This window comes from Physella acuta, unplaced genomic scaffold (assembly GCF_028476545.2).
Source record: "Physella acuta isolate Inbredline_101_S28 unplaced genomic scaffold, ASM2847654v3 ptg000972l, whole genome shotgun sequence".
NCBI lineage: Eukaryota > Metazoa > Mollusca > Gastropoda > Physidae > Physella > Physella acuta.
The window spans coordinates 473,909-491,806 of NW_026732489.1; the positions used below are offsets into that span (position 1 = coordinate 473,909).

At 45.6% G+C, this 17,898-nt stretch overlaps 1 long non-coding RNA gene across 1 annotated transcript in view; it reads right to left on the reverse strand.

Annotated features, from left to right (window-relative positions):
• LOC131954102 (uncharacterized) overlaps window positions 1–17,898 on the reverse strand; it is a 71,488-nt gene that overhangs the window by 15,514 nt on the left and 38,076 nt on the right. Inside the window, exon 2 of the long non-coding RNA XR_009388734.1 lies at window positions 6,009–6,104. This is a non-coding gene — a long non-coding RNA (uncharacterized LOC131954102). The remainder of the gene's footprint in view (window positions 1–6,008; window positions 6,105–17,898) is intronic.

A 17,898-nucleotide genomic window follows, 5' to 3' on the forward strand; every position in this document is an offset into this window, starting at 1 on the left:
TCTGACCCCCACATCTACCAACAGTGGAGTGTCTGACCCCCACATCTACCAACAGTGTCTGACCCCCACATCTACCAACAGTGTCTGACCCCCACATCTACCAACAGTGTCTGACCCCCACATCTACCAACAGTGGAGTGTCTGACCCCCACATCTACCAACAGTGTCTGACCCCCACATCTACCAACAGTGTCTGACCCCCACATCTACCAACAGTGGAGTGTCTGACCCCCACATCTACCAACAGTGTCTGACCCCCACATCTACCAACAGTGTCTGACCCCCACATCTACCAACAGTGTCTGACCCCCACATCTACCAACAGTGTCTGACCCCCACATCTACCAACAGTGTCTGACCCCCACATCTACCAACAGTGTCTGACCCCCACATCTACCAACAGTGTCTGACCCCCACATCTACCAACAGTGTCTGACCCCCACATCTACCAACAGTGTCTGACCCCCACATCTACCAACAGTGTCTGACCCCCACATCTACCAACAGTGTCTGACCCCCACATCTACCAACAGTGTCTGACCCCCACATCTACCAACAGTGTCTGACCCCCACATCTACCAACAGTGTCTGACCCCCACATCTACCAACAGTGTCTGACCCCCACATCTACCAACAGTGTCTGACCCCCACATCTACCAACAGTGTCTGACCCCCACATCTACCAACAGTGTCTGACCCCCCACATCTACCAACAGTGGAGTGTCTGACCCCCACATCTACCAACAGTGGAGTGTCTGACCCCCACATCTACCAACAGTGTCTGACCCCCACATCTACCAACAGTGTCTGACCCCCACATCTACCAACAGTGGAGTGTCTGACCCCCACATCTACCAACAGTGTCTGACCCCCACATCTACCAACAGTGTCTGACCCCCACATCTACCAACAGTGTCTGACCCCCACATCTACCAACAGTGTCTGACCCCCACATCTACCAACAGTGTCTGATCCCCACATCTACCAACAGTGTCTGACCCCCACATCTACCAACAGTGTCTGACCCCCACATCTACCAACAGTGTCTGACCCCCACATCTACCAACAGTGTCTGACCCCCACATCTACCAACAGTGGAGTGTCTGACCCCCACATCTACCAACAGTGTCTGACCCCCACATCTACCAACAGTGTCTGACCCCCACATCTACCAACAGTGGAGTGTCTGACCCCCACATCTACCAACAGTGGAGTGTCTGACCCCCACATCTACCAACAGTGTCTGACCCCCACATCTACCAACAGTGTCTGACCCCCACATCTACCAACAGTGTCTGACCCCCACATCTACCAACAGTGTCTGACCCCCACATCTACCAACAGTGGAGTGTCTGACCCCCACATCTACCAACAGTGTCTGACCCCCACATCTACCAACAGTGGAGTGTCTGACCCCCACATCTACCAACAGTGTCTGACCCCCAAATCTACCAACAGTGTCTGACCCCCACATCTACCAACAGTGGAGTGTCTGACCCCCACATCTACCAACAGTGTCTGACCCCCACATCTACCAACAGTGTCTGACCCCCACATCTACCAACAGTGTCTGACCCCCACATCTACCAACAGTGTCTGACCCCCACATCTACCAACAGTGTCTGACCCCCACATCTACCAACAGTGTCTGACCCCCACATCTACCAACAGTGTCTGACCCCCACATCTACCAACAGTGGAGTGTCTGACCCCCACATCTACCAACAGTGGAGTGTCTGACCCCCACATCTACCAACAGTGGAGTGTCTGACCCCCACATCTACCAACAGTGTCTGACCCCCACATCTACCAACAGTGTTTGACCCCCACATCTACCAACAGTGGAGTGTCTGACCCCCACATCTACCAACAGTGTCTGACCCCCACATCTACCAACAGTGTCTGACCCCCACATCTACCAACAGTGTCTGACCCCCACATCTACCAACAGTGTCTGACCCCCACATCTACCAACAGTGTCTGACCCCCACATCTACCAACAGTGTCTGACCCCCACATCTACCAACAGTGTCTGACCCCCACATCTACCAACAGTGTCTGACCCCCACATCTACCAACAGTGTCTGACCCCCACATCTACCAACAGTGTCTGACCCCCCACATCTACCAACAGTGGAGTGTCTGACCCCCACATCTACCAACAGTGGAGTGTCTGACCCCCACATCTACCAACAGTGTCTGACCCCCACATCTACCAACAGTGTCTGACCCCCACATCTACCAACAGTGGAGTGTCTGACCCCCACATCTACCAACAGTGTCTGACCCCCACATCTACCAACAGTGTCTGACCCCCACATCTACCAACAGTGTCTGACCCCCACATCTACCAACAGTGTCTGACCCCCACATCTACCAACAGTGTCTGATCCCCACATCTACCAACAGTGTCTGACCCCCACATCTACCAACAGTGTCTGACCCCCACATCTACCAACAGTGTCTGACCCCCACATCTACCAACAGTGTCTGACCCCCACATCTACCAACAGTGGAGTGTCTGACCCCCACATCTACCAACAGTGTCTGACCCCCACATCTACCAACAGTGTCTGACCCCCACATCTACCAACAGTGGAGTGTCTGACCCCCACATCTACCAACAGTGGAGTGTCTGACCCCCACATCTACCAACAGTGTCTGACCCCCACATCTACCAACAGTGTCTGACCCCCACATCTACCAACAGTGTCTGACCCCCACATCTACCAACAGTGTCTGACCCCCACATCTACCAACAGTGGAGTGTCTGACCCCCACATCTACCAACAGTGTCTGACCCCCACATCTACCAACAGTGGAGTGTCTGACCCCCACATCTACCAACAGTGTCTGACCCCCAAATCTACCAACAGTGTCTGACCCCCACATCTACCAACAGTGGAGTGTCTGACCCCCACATCTACCAACAGTGTCTGACCCCCACATCTACCAACAGTGTCTGACCCCCACATCTACCAACAGTGTCTGACCCCCACATCTACCAACAGTGTCTGACCCCCACATCTACCAACAGTGTCTGACCCCCACATCTACCAACAGTGTCTGACCCCCACATCTACCAACAGTGTCTGACCCCCACATCTACCAACAGTGGAGTGTCTGACCCCCACATCTACCAACAGTGGAGTGTCTGACCCCCACATCTACCAACAGTGGAGTGTCTGACCCCCACATCTACCAACAGTGTCTGACCCCCACATCTACCAACAGTGTTTGACCCCCACATCTACCAACAGTGGAGTGTCTGACCCCCACATCTACCAACAGTGTCTGACCCCCACATCTACCAACAGTGTCTGACCCCCACATCTACCAACAGTGTCTGACCCCCACATCTACCAACAGTGTCTGACCCCCACATCTACCAACAGTGTCTGACCCCCACATCTACCAACAGTGGAGTGTCTGACCCCCACATCTACCAACAGTGTCTGACCCCCACATCTACCAACAGTGGAGTGTCTGACCCCCACATCTACCAACAGTGTCTGACCCCCACATCTACCAACAGTGGAGTGTCTGACCCCCACATCTACCAACAGTGTCTGACCCCCACATCTACCAACAGTGTCTGACCCCCACATCTACCAACAGTGTCTGACCCCCACATCTACCAACAGTGTCTGACCCCCACATCTACCAACAGTGTCTGACCCCCACATCTACCAACAGTGTCTGACCCCCACATCTACCAACAGTGGAGTGTCTGACCCCCACATCTACCAACAGTGTCTGACCCCCACATCTACCAACAGTGGAGTGTCTGACCCCCACATCTACCAACAGTGGAGTGTCTGACCCTCACATCTACCAACAGTGGAGTGTCTGACCCCCACATCTACCAACAGTGGAGTGTCTGACCCCCGCATCTACCAACAGTGTCTGACCCCCACATCTACCAACAGTGGAGTGTCTGACCCCCACATCTACCAACAGTGGAGTGTCTGACCCCCGCATCTACCAACAGTGTCTGACCCCCACATCTACCAACAGTGGAGTGTCTGACCCCCACATCTACCAACAGTGGAGTGTCTGACCCTCACATCTACCAACAGTGGAGTGTCTGACCCCCACATCTACCAACAGTGTCTGACCCCCACATCTACCAACAGTGGAGTGTCTGACCCCCACATCTACCAACAGTGGAGTGTCTGACCCTCACATCTACCAACAGTGTCTGACCCCCACATCTACCAACAGTGGAGTGTCTGACCCCCCCCCCCCCCTCCCTCCACATCTACCAACAGAGTTAACCACAAGAGCCATAAAGGATATTTTGTCAGTCTGTGCACGTCCCAGAGACGTCCAAGAGACGTCCCAGAGACGTGCTGCCTCCCTTCCAAACGTGAGCGAGGAGGGAGGCGTGCAGTGGGGGGTGGGGGTGGATGGGGTGGGGGGTGGGGTAACAATGGAGGTCTGTTGTCAGGACGGAATCTAATTTCAGGCTGGTTGATGGAGATATCCAAGCTAGGGGCAGATAAATCAGCCTGACAAGTAATCTTGTTAGGCTTTGATCTACCCGGCCCCCGCCCTCCCCCCTCCTCGGGAGATCCTCAAAGTGGGCCTGCACACGAGTTGCACAATCTGCCCTCTATGTGCCCTCATTCTGCCCGGTGGTAGTTGGTGGGGCAGTCTTTGTTTGCACGGGCTGGTGGCTGAGGGGAGGGGGTGAGTAGAGTTGGGGATGGGTGACCTTTGGGTGGGGTGTGGGGGTGGGTTTGGATAAGTGGAGTGATGTAGTTATTTGTGTGTGGTGTGGGTGAGTTTCCCATGTTTGTGTGGGTGTGGTGTGAGTGTGGGTGAGGTTCCGATGTGTGTGGGTGTGGTGTGGGTGTGGGTGAGGTTCCGATGTGTGTGTGTGCGTGGTGTGGGTGTGCTTTGTGCGTGGTGTGGGTGTGGTGTGTGCGTCGTGTGGATGTGGTGTGCGTGGTGTGGGTGTGGGTGTGGTGTGGGTGTGGTGTGGGTGTGGTGTGTGCGTGATGTGGTGTGGGTGTGGTGTGGGTGTGGTGTGGGTGTGATGTGCGTGGTGTGGGTGTGGTGTGTTCTTGGTGTGGGTGTGGTATGTTTGATGTGGTGTGGGTGTGGTGTGGGTGTGATGTGCGTGGTGTGGGTGTGGGTGTGGTGTGGGTGTGATGTGCGTGGTGTGGGTGTGGTGTGTTCTTGGTGTGGGTGTGGTATGTTTGATGTGGTGTGGGTGTGGTGTGGGTGTGGTGTGCGTGGTGTGGGTGTGGTGTGTTCTTGGTGTGGGTGTGGTATGTTTGATGTGGTGTGGGTGTGATGTGTGCGTGGTGTGGGTGTGGTGTGGGTGTGTTGTGTGGGTGTGGTGTGTGCGTGGTGTGGGTGTGGTGTGGGTGTGGTGTGTGCGTGGTATGGGTGTGGTGTGGGTGTGGTGTGCGTGGTGTGGGTGTGGGTGTGGTGTGGGTGTGGTGTGGGTGTGATGTGGTGTGGGTGTGGTGTGGGTGTGGTGTGGTGTGGGTGTGATGTGCGTGGTGTGGGTGTGGTGAGGGTGTGGTGTGGTGTGGGTGTGATGTGCGTGGTGTGGGTGTGGTGTGGGTGTGGTGTGGTGTGGGTGTGATGTGCGTGGTGTGGGTGTGGTGTGTTCTTGGTGTGGGTGTGGTATGTTTGATGTGGTGTGGGTGTGGTGTGGTGTGGGTGTGGTGTGGGTGTGTTGTGTGGGTGTGGTGTGGGTGTGGTGTGCGTGGTGTGGGTGTGGTGTGTGCGTGGTATGGGTGTGGTGTGGGTGTTGTGTGGGTGTGGTGTGGGTGTGGTGTGGGTGTTGTGTGGGTGTGGTGTGGGTGTGGTGTGGTGTGGGTGTGGTGTGGGCGTGGTGTGGGTGTGGTGTGTGCGTGGTGTGGGTGTGGTGTGGGTGTTGTGTGGGTGTGGTGTGGTAAAGTCACACGTGCAGGGACATATGACCAGGTCTACACTTGACTTAAGTCATGCACATCGTCTGTTTCAAGTCATCTAGACACAGTATGACTCACCTTATGTGTCTGTGTGTTTATCTGACTGTGTGTGTGTGACATATCCCGCTTATCCTGTCCACATATCCCAGCAGTCCCACACATCTGACGTCAGGTCTGGGGAGAAAAACAACAACGGTCAACATGTGTGTCATGTTGTGTGGGGTACATGTGTGTGTGTGTGGGGGGGTACATGTGTGTGGGGGGTACATGTGTGTATGTGGGGGGGGGGGGGGTACACAAGTTGAAATCCCGACACGACAGTTTCCATCTTTTATCCATGACGTCATTTAAGCCCAGGCAACGATTGCAACACTCCCCCCCCCCGGTCCGCTAATGAGACGCTAGTTCCTGCAGTATTTAGCTGACGTAGACAGTACATCCTGTCCAATTAGCGACAGTCTGGTCCTAATTGGGTCCTCCCAGGTCCTGATGAGTCCTACATATGGTGCTGATTTGGGTCCTACATCACGTATTAATTGGGTCCTACATCACGTATTAATTGGGTCCTACAAAAGTATTAATTGGGTCCTACAAAACGTATTAATTGGGTCCTACAAAAGTATTAATTGGGTCCTACAAAAAGTATTAATTGGGTCCTACATCACGTATTAATTGGGTCCTACAAAAGTATTAATTGGGTCCTACAAAAAGTATTAATTGGGTCCTACAAAAAGTATTAATTGGGTCCTACATCACGTATTAATTGGGTCCTACAAAACGCATTAATTGGGTCCTACATCATGTATTAATTGGGTCCTACAAAAAGTATTAATTGGGTCCTACAAAAAGTATTAATTGGGTCCTACATCACGTATTAATTGGGTCCTACAAAACGTATTAATTGGGTCCTACAAAACGTATTAATTGGGTCCTACAAAGCGTATTAATTGGGTCCGACAAAACGTATTAATTGGGTCCTACATCACGTATTAATTGGGTCCTACAAAACGTATTAATTGGGTCCTACATCAGTATTAATTGGGTCCTACAAAACGTATTAATTGGGTCCTACATCATGTATTAATTGGGTCCTACAAAACGTATTAATTGGGTCCTACATCACGTATTAATTGGGTCCTACAAAACGTATTAATTGGGTCCTACATCACGTATTAATTGGGTCCTACAAAACGTATTAATTGGGTCCTACAAAACGTATTAATTGGGTCCTACAAAAAGTATTAATTGGGTCCTACATCACGTATTAATTGGGTCCTACAAAAGTATTAATTGGGTCCTACAAAAAGTATTAATTGGGTCCTACAAAAAGTATTAATTGGGTCCGACATCATGTATTAATTGGGTCCTACAAAAAGTATTAATTGGGTCCTACATTACGTATTAATTGGGTCCTACGTCACGTATTAATTGGGTCCTACAACACGTATTAATTGGGTCCTACAAAACGTATTAATTGGGTCCTACAAAAGTATTAATTGGGTCCTACAAAAAGTATTAATTGGGTCCTACATCACGTATTAATTGGGTCCTACAAAAGTATTAATTGGGTCCTACAAAAAGTATTAATTGGGTCCTACAAAAAGTATTAATTGGGTCCTACATCACGTATTAATTGGGTCCTACAAAACGCATTAATTGGGTCCTACATCATGTATTAATTGGGTCCTACAAAAAGTATTAATTGGGTCCTACAAAAAGTATTAATTGGATCCTACATCACGTATTAATTGGGTCCTACAAAACGTATTAATTGGGTCCTACAAAACGTATTAATTGGGTCCTACAAAGCGTATTAATTGGGTCCGACAAAACGTATTAATTGGGTCCTACATCACGTATTAATTGGGTCCTACAAAACGTATTAATTGGGTCCTACATCACGTATTAATTGGGTCCTACAAAACGTATTAATTGGGTCCTACATCACGTATTAATTGGGTCCTACAAAACGTATTAATTGGGTCCTACATCACGTATTAATTGGGTCCTACAAAAAGTATTAATTGGGTCCTACATCACGTATTAATTGGGTCCTACAAAACGTATTAATTGGGTCCTACATCACGTATTAATTGGGTCCTACAAAAAGTATTAATTGGGTCCTACAAAAAGTATTAATTGGATCCTACATCACGTATTAATTGGGTCCTACAAAACGTATTAATTGGGTCCTACAAAACGTATTAATTGGGTCCTACAAAGCGTATTAATTGGGTCCGACAAAACGTATTAATTGGGTCCTACATCACGTATTAATTGGGTCCTACAAAACGTATTAATTGGGTCCTACATCACGTATTAATTGGGTCCTACAAAACGTATTAATTGGGTCCTACATCACGTATTAATTGGGTCCTACAAAACGTATTAATTGGGTCCTACATCACGTATTAATTGGGTCCTACAAAACGTATTAATTGGGTCCTACATCACGTATTAATTGGGTCCTACAAAACGTATTAATTGGGTCCTACAAAACGTATTAATTGGGTCCTACAAAAAGTATTAATTGGGTCCTACATCACGTATTAATTGGGTCCTACAAAAGTATTAATTGGGTCCTACAAAAAGTATTAATTGGGTCCTACAAAAAGTATTAATTGGATCCTACATCACGTATTAATTGGGTCCTACAAAATGCATTAATTGGGTCCTACATCATGTATTAATTGGGTCCTACAAAAAGTATTAATTGGGTCCTACAAAAAGTATTAATTGGGTCCTACATCACGTATTAATTGGGTCCTACAAAACGTATTAATTGGGTCCTACAAAACGTATTAATTGGGTCCTACAAAGCGTATTAATTGGGTCCGACAAAACGTATTAATTGGGTCCTACATCACGTATTAATTGGGTCCTACAAAACGTATTAATTGGGTCCTACATCACGTATTAATTGGGTCCTACAAAACGTATTAATTGGGTCCTACATCACGTATTAATTGGGTCCTACAAAACGTATTAATTGGGTCCTACATCACGTATTAATTGGGTCCTACAAAACGTATTAATTGGGTCCTACAAAACGTATTAATTGGGTCCTACAAGACGTATTAATTGGGTCCTACATCACGTATTAATTGGGTAAATGACCGATACGGATGATGACGCGATGTGTTTTGGGAGAAAGTGACGTAATAGGTGTGGTGTGTGTGTATGGTGGAAAAGAGGGTGTTTTGTTTATTTTGGGTGTGTTGTTGACTTAATGTGTTAACATAGACATAATGTGTTGACATAGACATAATGTGTTGACATAGACTTAATGTGTTGACATAGACTTAATGTGTTGACAGAGACTTAATGTGTTAACATAGACATAATGTGTTGACATAGACGTAATGTGTTAACATAGACTTAATGTGTTGACATAGACTTAATGTGTTAACATAGACTTAATGTGTTGACATAGACTTAATGTGTTTACAGAGACATAATGTGTTTACAGAGACATAATGTGTTGACATAGACTTAATGTGTTGACATAGACTTAATGTGTTGACATAGACATAATGTGTTGACAGAGACATAATGTGTTGACAGAGACATAATGTGTTGACATAGACTTAATGTGTTGACATAGACTTAATGTGTTGACATAGACTTAATGTGTTGACATATACTTAATGTGTTGACATAGACTTAATGTGTTGACATAGACGTAATGTGTTGACATAGACTTAATGTGTTGACAGAGACTTAATGTGTTAACATAGACATAATGTGTTGACATAGACGTAATGTGTTAACATAGACTTAATGTGTTGTTGACATAATGTGTTGACATAGACTTAATGTGTTGACATAGACATAATGTGTTGACATAGACTTAATGTGTTGACAGAGACTTAATGTGTGAACATAGACATAATGTGTTGACATAGACTTAATGTGTTGACATAGACTTAATGTGTTGACATAGACATAATGTGTGAACATAGACATAATGTGTTGACATAGACTTAATGTGTTGACATAGACTTAATGTGTTGACAGAGACATAATGTGTTGACATAGACTTAATGTGTTGACATAGACTTAATGTGTTGACATAGACTTAATGTGTTGACATAGACTTAATGTGTCTACGACAGAATGCGATGGAACTCCGACAGTTAAAAGAGATTTGAAGACTTTAGAAAAAAAAAACTTTTAGCCGACGCTGTCATATTAATTAAATATTTTAACCTAATTACCTAATTAAAGGATTGGCTTGAATCAAAGGAATAAAAACACTGGAAATAAAAAGTTGAGCCGGTTGCTAGGCAACTAAAACGACAATTAAACAAACTGAAACTAGCGAGCAGCCTAAAGGTCAGCTTTTTATTTCATTCGCCTAGAGGGTATTGTGGCAGGAGTCTGTTAGATAGGGGCAGAGATGGGGCAGATATCTGATAGATAGGGGCAGATATCTGATAGATAGGGGCAGATATCTGATAGATAGGGGCAGAGATGGGGCAGATATCTGATAGATAGGGGCAGAGATGGGGCAGATATCTGATAGATAGGGGCAGAGATGGGGCAGATATCTGATAGATAGGGGCAGAGATGGGGCAGATATCTGATAGATAGGGGCAGAGATGGGGCAGATATCTGATAGATAGGGGCAGAGATGGGGCAGATATCTGATAGATAGGGGCAGAGGTGGGGCAGATATCTGATAAATAGGGGCAGAGATGGGGCAGATATCTGATAGATAGGGGCAGAGATGGGGCAGATATCTGATAGATAGGGGCAGAGATGGGGCAGATATATGAAGAACCTTGATTTGTAAATAAATTTGACTCATGGTTAATCATTTAAAAAACTTTCAGGTTAAACTTTTACACTGGTCAACTTTCAGGTAAATTCCCACACTGGCTAAACTTTCAATGACAACAGCTTGATGTTGTCGTAAGATCAAGTCAACGGCGCACAATGCCCCGCAGCTGCCCAGAGTCCGGCTGAATTTAAAACTCTCAGAACTTTTGGAGACATGAGATCTTGATACCATGTCCATACCTTGCCCCGCCTCTTTAATTAGACACTAATTAAATCCACGCCAATCTCTCACAGAGCAATGTCATTTGATGTGGTCTTATGTCATTTGATGTGGTCTAATGTCATTTGATGTGGTCTAATGTCATTTGATGTGGTGTAATGTCATTTGATGTGGTCTAATGTCATTTGATGTGGTCTAATGTCATTTGATGTGGTCTAATGTCATTTGATGTGGTCTAATGTCATTTGGCGTGGTCTAATGTCATTTGATGTGGTCTAATGACATTTGATGTGGTCTAATGTCATTTGATGTGGTCTAATGTCATTTGATGTGGTCTACGTGGTCTAATGTCATTTGATGTGATCTAAAACATGTCATTTGATGTGGTCTAATGTCATTTGATGTGATTTAAAACATTTCATTTGATGTGGTCTAATGTCATTTGATGTGGTCTAATGTCATTTGATGTGGCCTAAAACATGTCATTTGATGTGATTTAAAACATGTCATTTGATGTGACTTAAAACATGTCATTTGATGTGATTTAAAACATGTCATTTGATGTGGTCTAAAACATGTCAGTTGATGTGGTCTAATGTCATTTGATGTGGTCTAATGTCATTTGATGTGTTCTAATGTCATTTGATGCGGTTTATTTATAGAACTGAAATTTAAAACGCAATCAACCATGGTTGGAGTCAAGTGACGTTGTGACGTTCTTGTGAATTATTCACATTTCCATGACGTCAGAAATCTATTACTGTTAACATTACTTTTGTGACACTATCTGAAGTATCTCAATCTTTTGTCTAGCTTTCTACTTCGGCCATACAAAACTTACGAAATACAGCATGTTCATTTTACGTTTATTGTCAAATATTTTCAATATAAAACAAACTTCAAATATAGAACGGACTTAGTATAATACGATATTTTCAGCATACAACAACACAACACAACACACACAGAACACAACACGACACAACACGGGGCCATTATAGCGTGAACATTTTCTCCCCTACACAAATGAACAATGAACATATTTACCAGTAAACTCAATTTCCGTCTTCTATACAAATATTCCATCGTTTTACAAAAATAATACGTCGGATGTTCAATCGTGTGTTTGTGTGTTTGATGTGTGTGTTTGATTTGTGTGTGTTTGATGTGTGTTTGATGTGTGTTTGGTGTGTGTGTTTGATGTGTGTGTTTGGTATGTGTGTTTGTTTGATGTGTGTGATGTGTGTTTGGTGTGTGTGTGTTTGATTGTGTGTTTGATGTCTGTGTTTGATGTGTGTGTGTGTGTGTGTGATGTGTGTTTGATGTGTGTTTCATGTGTGTTTGGTGTGTGTGTGTTTGATGTGTGTGTTCGATGTGTGTGTTTGATGTGTGTTTGATGTGTGTTTGGTGTGTGTGTGTTTGATTGTGTGTTTGATGTCTGTGTTTGATGTGTGTGTGATGTGTGTGTTTGATGTGTGTTTGATGTGTGCGTTTGATATTTGTTTGATGTGTGTTTGATGTGTGTGTTTGATTTGTGTTTGATGTGTGTGTTTGATGTGTGTGTGTGTGTTTGATGTGTGTGTGATGTGTGTGTTTGATGTGTGTTTGATGTGTGCGTTTGATATTTGTTTGATGTGTGTTTGATGTGTGTGTTTGGTATGTGTGTTTGTTTGATGTGTGTTTGGTGTGTGTGTATTTGATTGTGTGTTTGATGTGTGTGTTTGATGTGTGTGTGATGTGTGTGTGAGACAATCTAAATGTGATGTTCACGTCTGCCAATAATCTTACGTCACACCGTTCTAATGCTCAAGGTCAGAAATATTTTTGTTTCATTGACCTCACCCGTCCTTGAACCTTTGAAATCACAAAATACCCGCCCCACACCCCTCAAACGCCCCCCCCCCCTTCACACACACACACTCATCCAGCAGACTCACCGCGAATGTGAAAGTAGCCGCCATATTTGGGTTGCGAACCTTGACCTTTGCACACCGGAATGGTTCCGGTTTGTTTGTTGAGAGAAGTCAATAGTTTAACCAATGGTTTAGCCACAGTCAATAGTTTAACCAATGGTTTAGCCACAGCCAATAGTTTAACCAATGGTTTAGCCACAGCCAATAGTTTAACCAATGGTTTAGCCACAGCCAATAGTTTAACCAATGGTTTAGCCACAGTCAATAGTTTAACCAATGGTTTAGCCACAGCCAATAGTTTAACCAATGGTTTAGCCACAGCCAATAGTTTAACCAATGGTTTAGCCACAGCCAATAGTTTAACCAATGGTTTAGCCACAGCCAATAGTTTAACCAATGGTTTAGCCACAGCCAATAGTTTAACCAATGGTTTAGCCACAGCCAATAGTTTAACCAATGGTTTAGCCACAGCCAATTGTTTAACTAATGGTTTAGCCACAGCCAATAGTTTAACCAATGGTTTAGCCACAGCCAATAGTTTAACCAATGGTTTAGCCACAGCCAAAAGTTTAACCAATGGTTTAGCCACAGCAAAAAGGTTTAACCAATGGTTTAGCCACAGCCAAAAGGTTTAACCAATAGTTTAGCCACAGCCAATAGTTTAGCCACAGCCAATAGTTTAGCCACAGCCAATAGTTTAGCCACAGCCAATAGTTTAGCCACAGCCAATAGTTTAGCCACAGCCAATAGTTTAACCACAACCAGTAGTTTAACCACATTTCCGCTTCAAGCGGGATCAATTTTTGAAACTGCTACTTGAGCTAAAAATAGACGCGAGACCCGAGGATCGTCGGTCTCACGATGACGTCATTGGGATGAATGAGGGAAGACAAATCGTCAGGAGACGTTTGCTGTTCTAGGTGAGCGCCGATGTCTTTCAAACACGGACACCGAGTTAGGGGAGGGGGGGGGGTAGATGTTGCATAATCTTGACAAATGAGCGTGTACGTTGGTGTGTTATAAAGTTGATAGATGTCATGTTGATAGATGTCATGTTGATAGATGTCATGTTGATAGGTGTCATGTTGATAGATGTCATGTTGATAGATGTCATGTTGATAGGTGTCATGTTGAAAGATGTCATGTTGATAGATGTCATGTTGATAGATGTCACGTTGATAGAGGTCACGTTGATAGATGTCACGTTGATAGATGTCATGTTGATAGATCTCACGTTGATAGATGTCATGCAGATAGATGTCATGCAGATAAATGTCATGTTGAAAGGTGCCATGGCTAAATCAAGTCAAGAATTATCGTTGCTTTCTCGCACAAAGAATTATTTCCCATGTATAAAGAATTAACTCACACTGTGAATTACTTCCCTTGCTCAGTGAATTACTTCCCTTGCTCAGTGAATTATCTCCCGTCAGTTACAATCACCTCCCCCTTACAACAGCCCAAACAACTGAGACACAGACAACCAACCAGCAGACAACCCACCAGCAGACAACCTACCAGCAGACAACCAACCAGCAGACAACCAACCAGCAGACAACCTACCAGCAGACAACCAAACAGCAGACAACCAACCAGCAGACAACCAACCAGCAGACAACCTACCAGCAGACAACCAACCAGCAGACAACCAACCAGCAGACAACCCACCAGCAGACAACCAACCAGCAGAAAAGCCAACATGATAAAAACCCACGACCAATAAAAAGAAACCCTTATCTAGAAAACCCACAAGTATAAAACACATCACCAGAAAGCCAGTACCCCCCCCACACCAGCAGAAAGCCAGTACCCCCCACACCAACAGAAAGCCAGTACCCCCCCCCCCACACCAACAGAAAGCCAGTACCCCCCCCCCCCACCAACAGAAAGTCAGTACCCCCCACACCAACAGAAAGCCAGTACCCCCCCCCCCCACCAACAGAAAGCCAGTACCCCCCCCACCAACAGAAAGCCAGTAGCCCCCCCCCCCCACACCAACAGAAAGCCAGTACCCCCCCCCCCACCAACAGAAAGCCAGTACCCCCCCCCCACCAGCAGAAAGCCAGTACCCCCCTCCACACACCAGCACAAGCCAGTATCCCCCCACACACCAGCAGAAAGCCAGTACCCCCCCCACACCAACAGAAAGCCAGTACCCCCCCACACAAACAGAAAGTCAGTACCCCCCACACCAACAGAAAGCCAGTACCCCCCCCCCTCCAGCAGAAAGCCAGTACCCCCCCCACACACCAACAGAAAGCCAGTACCCCCCACACAAACAGAAAGCCAGTACCCCCCCCCCCCCCACACAAACAGAAAGCCAGTACCCCCCCCCCCCCCCCACACAAACAGAAAGCCAGTACCCCCCCACACCAACAGAAAGCCAGTACCCCCCCCCCCCCCAGTATCACGTGGTTTGTCTGCTCCTGGCTTAGATAAAGCAGACGGCTAAAGTCTGGCAGCCAATGGTGTATGGGGCCTGCACGTGCATCAAGCAGACGTAGGAGTTTATCTTGATAGCAGCGAGAGTTACTCCCCTTCGATAAATGTTCTCCTGCTAGTTGCTGGCCCTTAGTTCAAGCGTGGCTTGTTGCCTTCGCTAAGTGGTGCGGCGTTCATTGTTTGATTTTGTTTTGGAACTCTAGGAAATTCCTGGGACGGGGAGGGGGTAGGGGGGGTGTTGAGTTGTAACAAAGTTACAGACGTATTTTGACGTATCTGACGAGGTAAAGATGAGGATATCTAAAGCACGACCATGGACGATTTGTAACGACGATCGACGATTTGTTACGACCATGGATGATTTGTAACGACGATCGACAATTTGTAACGACCATGGACTTAAAAAAATATTACAGGCCGCAACCGTTACTTGTCAAATTCTTCTTATCCTTGACAAGTAAAGTCCACATCTACGTTCAAAACCTGCAGATAATCCAGCGTTAATCCTGTAGTTAATCCCGCAGCAGAGTATAATCCCTCAATTCCGCGTAATTCTGCACCTGGAGTAAATCCTGTCTGATACGTCATAGCTCGTTCAGTCATGCATGTCAAACACGGTCAGAATTTCAAGTGGATCAAACGATGATTCCGCCGTCCTAGGTATCTGATGTGTTTGGTGAACATCAACACACACATCATGCTTACAACAACACACACATCATGCATACAAAAAAAAAAACACACACATCAGTACAAAAAATATTGTAGTAAAAAATGTTGTAAACATGGGCAGTACAACCATTACAAAGATACCATCACAAAACTACAACTTAAATGTGCCTCCACCTAAAACAAAAACTACTGTTGATTTATTGGCAGTTTTGAATTTGAGTTTTGTGGATGTTCATTGAGCAGGTATGAGGGTCTTGTCGGTAAACAGCGGCCCACAGGTAACATTTGTTTACCTGGTTACCTGCTCAAGAAATTGAGGTAGTCAGAGCGCGGGAACATTTGACTTCTGATACTAGCTAGACGAGGGAACATTTGTCGTCTAATACTAGCTAGACGAGGGAACATTTGACGTCTGATACTAGCTAGACGAGGGAACATTTGACGTCTGATACTGGCTAGACGAGGGAACATTTGACGTCTGATACTAGCTAGACGAGGGAACATTTGACGTCTCATACTAGCTAGACGAGGGAACATTTGACGTCTGATACTAGCTAGACGAGGGAACATTTGACGTCTAATACTAGCTAGACGAGGGAACATTTGACGTCTGATACTAGCTAGACGAGGGAACATTTGACGTCTGATACTGGCTAGACGAGGGAACATTTGACGTCTGATACTAGCTAGACGAGGGAACATTTGACGTCTCATACTAGCTAGACGAGGGAACATTTGACGTCTAATACTAGCTAGACGAGGGAACATTTGATTTGATTTAATTTAAGGGGAGTGAAGATTTGACATGTGATATAGGAAGTGACGTCACACTACAGCTTTAGACAGCAGGTTGAGTTTGTTGTAGCTCAGAGCTGGCTAGGTTAAGGGTTTGGGTTAGGGTTTAGGTTAGGGTTTAGGGTTTGGGTTAGGTTTAGGGTTTGAGTTAGGGTTTAGGTTAGGGTTTAGGTTAGGGTTTAGGTTAGGGTTTAGGTTAGGGTTTGGGTTAGGGTTTAGGTTAGGGTTTAGGGTTTGGGTTTGGGTTTAGGGTTTAGGTTAGGGTTTAGGGTTTGGGTTAGGGTTTAGGGTTTGGGTTAGGGTTTAGGGTTTGGGTTAGGGTTTAGGGTTTGAGTTAGGGTTTAGGTTAGGGTTTAGGGTTTGGGTTAAGGTTTGGGTTAGGGTTTGGGTTAGGGTTTAGGTTAGGGTTTAGGGTTTGGGTTAAGGTTTGGGTTAGGGTTTAGGTTAGGGTTTAGGGTTTGGGTTAAGGTTTGGGTTAGGGTTTGGGTTAGGGTTTGGGTTAGGGTTTGGGTTAGGGTTTAGGTTAGGGTTTAGGGTTTGGGTTTGGGTTAGGGTTTGGGTTTGGGTTAGGGTTTAGGTTAAATACCAGGTCGATGACGTCAGAAGCTGTGCGGTGGACAGCTGACCCTCATTAAGAAATTCAAGCAGGAAGTGATGCTAATGACCTGCACATTTCACTGCAGCTTTGTATCTAATGCATGCCATGCCCATATGGCTAATCAAAACATGTATTTGGTATCAGTTGAATTGAAAACAACATCAATTCTGGGTCACGTTGACCTAGAATACAAATCTGTTACACTACAAATATATTTTTTTATTCTCTGCTCAACGTTAACCAGATGTGCTGGATTTTGTACGTTATGTATACACAAATTTAGACAACCTGCAGTGTATACACAAATCTAGACAACTTGCAATGTGTACACAAATCTAGACAACCTGCAGTATATACACAAATCTAGACAACCTGCATGTGTATACACAAATCTAGACAACCTGCAATGTATACACAAATCTAGACAGCCTGCAATGTATACACAAATCTAGACAACCTGCATGTGTATACAGAAATCTAGACAGCCTGCAATGTGTACACAAATCTAGACAACCTGCAAGTGTGTACACAAATCTAGACAACCTG